At 38.1% G+C, this 9,384-nt stretch overlaps 1 long non-coding RNA gene across 1 annotated transcript; it reads left to right on the forward strand.

Annotated features, from left to right (window-relative positions):
• The first annotated feature begins 8,275 nt into the window (after nucleotides 1–8,275).
• On the forward strand, nucleotides 8,276–9,384 carry LOC146620658 (uncharacterized). Its single transcript, XR_014906636.1, has 3 exons — nucleotides 8,276–8,427; nucleotides 9,016–9,041; nucleotides 9,351–9,384. It is a non-coding gene; the product is annotated as an uncharacterized LOC146620658 (long non-coding RNA).

The raw sequence follows: 9,384 nt of genomic DNA on the forward strand, positions 1-9,384 counted from the left end.
TTAGTAATCACATTTGCTTCATAGGTAAATGTTTCTTTCCTCATTATTTCTCTTTGTTAATGAGATGTGCTGCAGATTCCAGTGGAAATAGAGGCAAGCAGCGATAGTGACACAGTGATTTAAAAGGCTGATGCAGACACTGCACGAGCTTAATTACAGCTTTATGCTGTTTGAGATGAAAAACAACATTTTCATTGGGGTTTATTTTTAGTTTTCCCTTGACAACGACAGCTTTCCTTGCTTGGCTGTTGTATTAAAGAAAGTCATTTCTTACATACCTGTTAGTATAATGGGTTTAGCTTTATTGCTAAATTGTCTGTTGGTAACATGGCCACCATTTGTAGTTTATTCGATGCCGAACAATTCTTACATATATCTTATAGAGCTTTTCTATTTTATACAACAATCCTCATTCAAACAGGACTTTTTTCTACAGCTAAGTGCTTTCTGTCTAATGTTTCATGCACATTCACACTCCAACGAACACATCAGGAGCAGCTCAGGGTTCAATGACTCGCCCAAGAATACTTTGGCATACAGACTGAAGCAACCAAGGATCGAACAACTCACCTTCCAGTTAGCAGAGGTCTGGTTCTGTGTCCTAACAAAACTATTGTGTATTCATTTAAATTTTATTGATAACTATTTGTATAATATATGACCATGTTCCATAAAGCCTAACAATGCACTGGCAACGTATCCAGAGTGTTATCCAATAGGCTCCTGTATCTACATGAGTCTGAATTAGTTGGTTAAGAATTCGAATGAATGGATGTTTTACATAAATTCCCCCATTAGTGGGTTCATTTTAAATAACACCATTTCCAACTGCTTCACATGGGAATTCAAGGAAGTGGTTCATTACACAGTTTCTGCCAGCTGTGATGGATTACTATACAGGAGATATATTTAAGTGCAATCAAGGTTGCAGTTCAGCCTTAGCTAACAATGTTTTTCTATTGTTAACAGAACACAAAAGCCAACTTCACAGAGAAGCGCGGCTAAGAATAGGACCGTTTCAAAATCACGAACATTATCAAGGGCAGAAAGTGGTGATTTACTATCCCCCCACCCCGTCCACAAGCCCACAGACACATGCAGAGAAACCTCAGTCTTTGTACTGTGTGCCAAACGTGGAACGTACAACACTGAGATGATGTTATTGGGCTGTGGAAAAAAGTGAGTTAGAATTTTACCTTTCAAAGACATTTAAACAATTCTTCATAGAATAATTTATGGCAATGAAATTACAGTCAAAGTTTTGCCACAGTAAAAATGATTTCACGTATAAATTCTTGCTTATGTGTCTATAAACCCCACTGACGTATCTAGTTTTTGAAAGATAACTAAAGTCATACATTTGAAACAGTGATTTCTGGATGCTTGATCATCATGTGATGAAGCGCTCGGCTGCAAATTATTACAAGTTGACACAAAGAGAAAAAACTTTTTGGTAGTTAGTGGTGAAACACATCACATTTTAAACATTAAAATCACAAAATCAAGTTCAGTGTACTTGCTGCCATCGGGAAGGAGACGGTAGAGCCTGCAGACCAGAGCAGCAGACTGAGAGACAGCTTGGTCCATCAGGCTGTCAACTAACAAGGTCAACACAAACAAGGACATCGGGGTCAAGCGCATGATTGCTTCAGGTGTGTGGAGGCAGAAGACAAGCCCCTTTTCTACCAGAACACACACCTGTACACACCTGTACACACCTGTACACACACACACACACACACACACACACACACACACACACACACACACACACACACACACACACACCTATATTAGAAAGACAGAGGAGAGGGAAAGGTTCGTACGAGAGAGACATTTTATGCTCAAATATACGCATACTGCATTATTTATCTAGAAACCATCAGTACTGACTTAGTGCCACGTTAGTGCCACTTAGTCCCCCACATGATTTGTGCAATACCCAAGTCTATCTTTGTAACCTGTAGTTTTCCTGAGCCAGGTGAAGAGTACCCCATTAAGAAAAAAGGAACAAAGGCCAAAAACTTTCAAATGCTCTGTTCTCTCAGGCATCAGGCCTACGTCAGGGGTGTAGCTCAGGAGGTAGAGCAGGTCATCGACTGATCGGAAGGCTGGTGGCTCAATCCCTGGCTCCCCCAGTCTGCATGCCAAATATCTTTAGGCAAGATATTAACCTCAAGTTGGTCTCCGATGCATCCATCAAGCCCCACTAGAGTGTGGATGGTAGTTAGTGGGCAGAGAAGATAGTGAATGTGGCATGTTGTATAGAGCGCTTTGAGTACTCTGGGAGCAAAGCTTCATATAAGAATCAGACATTTTACACAAAAGCAGTGTAACAACAATGTGAACACTGAGTTGGACTGCACTGAGGAGTCCACTCGTGTTTATTTTTGGGTGGAAGTATACACCTAGTATTGTGGCTTCAGGCTGTTTGTAACTCTGGTTACATGCATTATTAACTGATAGATGCATTATTTGGGGTCCCTTTAAATCAACCAGAATTCAATTATTAGGTTCTTAAAATTATGCTTATGTAATATGCTGTATGTTGTGAAAGACGTCAGGCAGTGGTTAAAATAAACCAACAGGGGGCACACGTCAGCCAGACAAGTCAGCAACTATTAGCAAGCAATCACTATTTTCCTTTTTAATGAACAAACCATTTAATGCAACATTTGTGCAGGTGAATCTGGAGTAAATTTAAAGAAGAGCTGTGGTTCATTGTATGGAGCACAGAGATATATTAGGGCTTTTTGTTTTGACCTTGTAGGACAACACTGCGGAAAAACCCTGCCAAGTTTGCTTGCTTTCCTTGCTATTGTAGTCATTCTATTTAATTTCCCTTTTCTAAGTGGCTTGTTGTGGTTGTGCCCCGACTTGGTCAAGGACAAACACGAGGACACTGAATGTGGGCTGTTTAGCACAAAATCCCACTCCTCGTCTTTTCTTATCGTGCAACACGAAGCCCTGATGCTCTCACCTGTTCACCAAGCTGTCAACTCAGCTATAGATTACCCAATTTACTTATATGAACTTGATTATATGAAAAGGCTAATGGTATTTGGTAATGTGCTCTGTAAGACCAGGTCACTTGTATGGAAGAGGAACATTGTCAAAAAAAAATCTGTGAAAACTTGAGGGATAAATTTGTATCAAAAGCCCATTTTTGAAGCTAACTCAGTGCCTAACTATCACAGTTTTATACACAGTGTGTGGTTTCAGCTGAAGCACCTTTTACTGTCGATCAGTCTGTGCAGGCAGATTTAGTCACTTCATAGAAAATAGCCCTGATTTACAGCATGGATGAATGCATGGCAATAAGACTTCTTGTGAATACTGAGCAGTTAAATTAACAGTCACAAGGAATTTTGAGTCCATGTGTGCTTTAAAAGCAAAGCTCATGGATTCCTAAGAGATGAGGACCTGGCCTCTCATGACCTTTGGACAAATCCAGTGAACAGTTGAAACTTTCACTGTAAAAGCGTCACACAGAAACAGAACGTCTGCTCTTGTGTTTATACAAAGTGAAGGACAGTCTGAAGACTGTGCCGCTGTTGACACTCCTGGGTTCTCTGACTTTGATAAAATGTTTGATTTTGTATTGTATTGTATCTTTATTTGTTTCAGACATATAAAACAAAAAACAATATATACACACTACATATATTTTCATTTACAGATACGAATATATATGTAGATATACACACACACACACACACGTATGTGTTCAGATAAACAAAAAATATATAATGAAATAAAACAAAATCGTCTGACATAATGTAACAATGTTTGGTCTGAAAAGGAGTAGGAAGAAGTATGAACATACTTATTAATTCCTACCCCTGCTCAACATCTTATTGATCCCACATAATTCACCTAATTCCCATCATCACATACTCCACACGATACACGAGGAGAACCTATATAAACATGGCTACCGTGACTGATATAATTTGGATATAATTTGATATTTTTATACATACAATGGGTGATCATCTTTATCGGTATCATATTCTTCCAAAATCAGTTTTCGAAGTATTTTCATGAACTTACTAATTCCTGAGCATTGCTGTAGATCTATAGTAAAACTATTCCACAGTTTTACCCCATAAATAGTGACAGAAAAGGTTTTAACCTTTGACCGTGCTTTAAGAATCCTTAGATTCAATTTCCCCCTCAATTCATAGTCTCCTTCTCTGTCATAGAACATCCTCTGTATATTTCCTGGTAACATATTGTATCTGGCCTTGTACATAATTTTTGCAGTTTTATATTTTATAAGATCCATAAACTTCAGTATTTTTAATTTCAAAAACATGATGTTAGTATGGTCTCTAAATCCTGCTTTATTAATCATCCTGATTGCTTTTTTTTGAATTTTACATATTGGTTGAAGTGCAGTTTTATATGTGTTTCCCCAAATTTCCACACAGTATTCCAAATATGGCAATATAAGTGAACAATAAAGTACCCGGAGTGATTTGGAAGGCAAAAAATATTTAACTTTACTTAGTACGGAGATGCTTCTTGACAGTTTGGCTTGTATATGCTTTATGTGAGGTTTCCAGCAGATTTTGTTATCTATTATCACACCCAGAAATTTTGTATCCGAAACTTGCTCTATTTCAACATTGTTTACTAATAATTTTGCTCCTGCATCTTTTTTACAATTTCCGAATAACATAAATGTAGTTTTTTCCAAATTTAATGATAGCTTATTTCTATCAAACCATGTTTTCAGTTTAATCATTTCTTGTGTGACAATTTCCAAAAGCTGCTGTAAGTTCTCTCCAGTACAAAAAATATTTGTATCATCTGCAAATAGAATAAACTGTAGTATATCTGATGTTCTGCATATATCATTGATATAGAGGATAAACAGCTTTGGTCCCAATACTGACCCCTGCGGAACTCCACAAACAATGTCCATACACTCTGATTGATATTCCCCAATTTTCACAAATTGCTGCCTGTCTCTCAAATAACTCTTTACCCATTCTAACACCACTCCTCTAATGCCGTAGTACTCCAGTTTATCAAGTAATATGTCATGATTAATTGTGTCAAAAGCTTTTTTTAGGTCAATGAATACACTAACTATACATTGTCTTTTATCTATATTGTTGGTGATATTTTCGATCAGTTCCATTAATGCCAATGATGTTGATCTATTTGATCTGAAACCATACTGACTATCCATTATTATTTTGTGTTTATCTATAAATTTGTCAAGTCTATTACTAAAGACTTTTTCCAGTATTTTTGAAAATTGAGAAAGTAGAGAGACAGGCCTATAATTTGTGAATTGGTGTCTGTCACCATTTTTAAACAGTGGTGTTACTTTAGCTGTTTTCATTTGTTTTGGGAATGTACCAGTTTGTAAGGACAAATTGCAAATGTGTGTTAAGGGTTTGGAAATGCCCTCTATCACTCTCTTAACGATTTCCATATCAATGTCGTCAGAGTCTGTAGAGTTTTTTGTTTGTGATTTCCCAACAATATCAATGATTTCCATTTCTTCCACCACCGTTAAGAACATTGAATGAGGATTGCGGTCAATGAGTCTAGTTTCTTTCTCTACAGAATCTGTTATATCAGGAATTGTTTCAGCCAAGTCTGGCCCAACACTTACAAAGAATTTGTTGAAATCATTTACCACATCGCTCATATTAGTAATGTTTCTATCATTATTTGTGAAATACGAAGGATAGTCTGCCTCCCCCGAGCCCTTTTTGATGATGGTATTTAATGTTTTCCAGATCCCTTTAATATTATTTTTATTCATAATCAGTAATTTTTCATAGTATTCCTTTTTACATGACCTTAAAATACTCGTTAATTTATTTTTATATTTCTTGTATTTATTTTCAGCTTCTGTACTTCTGTTCATTATAAATTCTCTGTATAAGGCATTTTTCTTCTTACATGCATTTTGCAATCCTTTTGTAATCCATGGGCACTCTGCATATTTTTGTTTTTTACTATATTTCTTTACTGGGCAATGACTATTATATAACAGTTTAAATTTTCCTAAAAAAATCTCATAAGCTTTATCAATATTTTTTTCCTTATACAGCATCTCCCATTCTTGCTTGAGTAAATCACTTTTGAATGCGTTTATTGACTCTTCTGTTCTCACTCGTTTGTATTTTATTGTGTTTTGCTGTTTAACCTTCCTGTAATTGCTGTTATACACTATAAAAACAGGTAGATGATCACTGATGTCATTAATTAGGAGACCACTTATGGTTCTATTTTCTATTTCATTAGTAAATATATTGTCTATTAGGGTTGCCGACTGTGCTGTAATCCTGCTGGGCTTAGTGATCACTGGAAAAAGTCCCAAGCTATACATTGTATTAATAAATTCCTCTGTCGCTCTCTGCTTGTTTGGATTTAGTAGATCTATGTTAAAATCCCCACAAATGAACATGACTTTTTGATTTGTCCTAATGAATGTTTTATCTACCCACTCCTTAAAAATTTCAATATTAGAACCTGGTGTTCTATATATACAGCTTACAATGACATTTTTCTCTTTTCCCATACTAATTTCTATTGTTACACACTCTAATATATTATCTACCGCCATCGTCATTTTTTCTACCACCTTGTATTTTAAATTTTTATCCACAAACAAGGCCACACCACCGCCATTCTTATTCTTTCTATTTGTAAGATTTAATTCATATCCATCTATTACAAAGTCCTCTCCTTTCTGTTTATTAATCCATGTTTCAGATACTGCAATCACACTGAATGGATGTGTAAATTTGCTTAAATATTCCCTTATTTTGTGAAAATTTGCATATAAACTTCTACTATTAAAGTGGATTATAGATATTTTGCCGTCGACCTTGACAGTTTTGTTGAATTGTTCTTCAGTATGATAGTAGCAGGTATTTTTGATGTTAAAAAAGTTCAGTTCTGGATCAATGTCCTGCTCTGTGAAGTGTGTTTTGTATTCCGTGTTTACTGGTGAATTTATCTCCTGATTAGCAATCCTTTGTGGTAGCAATGTATAATTCCCAGATAATGAATTAATTGATTGTTTCATCCTTGAATTTTCTTGTGGTAATAGGCCATTAGCAAAGAAAAGTACTGTCTGGTAAATTGTATATACTTTCAAATATCATCCTTCCAGTCTAACAGAAAAAATCAAATACACAGAAGTCGAGCTGCACTGGTGCAGTAGCTGATCATCTAAGCACACCCTGATGCTTAAAGCAACATTTGTGAGTGCAGATGATAAATATAGATGATAGGCAAATAAATAAATAACCAATACTTTTTTTTTTTTTTTCTAGTGCAATGAACAGTGCATTTATTTACAGTGGGGGTAAATGTACACCACGCAATAGGTCTCCAGAGTGCTCCCTCAACTCCTGTGTTGTGCCTTCTCCCAAGTGCTGGTATTCCGTGCTCTCTGCTCCCGTGCCTGCGCACAGCCTGTGCGTCCTGCAGTCCCGTGTTCCGCTCTCATGGAGTCTAACTCAACGATCCTGCACCGGAGGAAGCTCCATCGCTATGTTAAGTAGCTCCCCCGACGAGCCTGATCAGAAGCAGGTGTGTGAGAACCTAGGCGTGACCGGCAGCCGGCAGGGCCACGCCCATCAGGTCTGCAGGTGGCTGTCCTTCATCCTTCAGCCACACCCGCAGACACCCACACGTACACACGCCATGGGCCCTGTGCTTCGTACGTCGCTTACTACATCCAAGATCAAATGAAACATCCAAGACCAAACCATCGCGCTAACCGTGAGCGCGCTAATCCGGTTCCCCGAACACACCTGCTGTTGACGATTAGTACAGCTGGACGCAGTAATGTGACATCACTGGGTGTCGTAAAAGGGGCTACGCATCGATAGTAGAAACATTGATCGGCAACCCTCTGATTGGTCGGCGAAAATGTCGACGGAGCGCGCTCGGCTCGGTATTTTTCGGCAGCAGAGCAAGAACTCTTGAGTGAGGGATTTCAGGAGTTTCAGAGTTTAATCAGAACGCAAGGGAACACTGCAAAGGCTGCAAAAGCAAGGAGCGAGGGCTGGCAGGAAGTTGCTGACAAATTAAACTCGTAAGTAATTTAATAATAACAATAATAATGGAGTGGATTTATATAGCGCTTTCCAAGGCACCCAAAGCGCTTTACAATGCCACTATTCAGTCACTCTCACATTCACACACTGGTGGAGGCAGCTACAGTTGGACGATCTGATTTCCTCGTGTCAGCATTGTTCCCACATCATCATAATTAATGTTGTTCCAGGTTCAACATGGCAAGTGACCAATCACCTTCTTGTGACGTCATTCCTTTGCGACTTCGAAATACCCGCCTTCGAGTATTTCGAAATACAAGTGAAGAAGCGAGAAACCGCCGCCTGTCCGCCGAATTTGAAGTCAATTTAGGATACTTTCCTTTAATAAACGGTAAGCATTATACATATGTTCCTCACTTGGCTTGCTGTTTGTTTGCTAGTGATAGGCTACTTGACGACAGCATTAGCTAACCAGTGTTCTCTAGACCAGCGTTCCCCAACTTTTTGGGTGTTTCGTGGTCCGGGGGTTGGGTCAGGCAAAATTGCAGTAGCTTCCCTGATCATTTTACAAACATAAGTGAAGAGAATCTGGACTAAAAGGCCTAGACTTATGGTTGTGTGCTGAATCTATGAATCAAACTATCACCTGGAAACATAATTAACTGGTCCATAGCTGTGAAACTGGACATGAGTTCTTGATTCTATGGAGATTAACAGTAATCCAGAAATTTACAAATTTGTCCTGGTACATCGCGTAAATGTTGTCCCTGGGACATCGCGTAAATGTTGTCCCTGGGACATCGCGTAAATGTTGTCCCTGGGACATCGCGTAAATGTTGTCCCTGGGACATCGCGTAGATGTTGTCCCAGGGACATCGTGTGATAGCTTGTTAATAATGGAATGAAAATTATTGATTGTTATTAACTTGTGAAAAAGAAGTGTAACAAATCCACATGTTATGTTCTTACACCCTTACAGAAACTGTGACTCCTTCACAATGTCAGGTAAATGTCAACTCATGTTGAATAATCAACCAATCAAGCCTTTTATTATCACATGCAATGTTACACGTACAACTGCAATGAAAATTTCACCCCCTTCTGACCATACATATATTGCTTAAACATCACATTGGGAAGACAGGTCGGAAACAGTTAGGAAGGTCAGAAAACAATTTAATTAATAGATGAGGGGAGAGGAGGAGAAAAAAGAACTACAACCAGACAAAGCTCCTAGAAGACTGAAATGGATGATGGTTGCAGCATGCAAAAAGAAAATGATATCTGTTGACTACAGCATATGCTTTCTCACAGATTACCTTGTGGGAGTAGCTGGACCAAACTCTAT

This window comes from Diplotaxodon limnothrissa, linkage group LG12, assembly GCF_057381915.1.
Source record: "Diplotaxodon limnothrissa isolate DT_005_m linkage group LG12, D_limnothrissa_male_GT1.1, whole genome shotgun sequence".
In the NCBI taxonomy this organism is placed as follows: Eukaryota; Metazoa; Chordata; class Actinopteri; order Cichliformes; family Cichlidae; genus Diplotaxodon; species Diplotaxodon limnothrissa.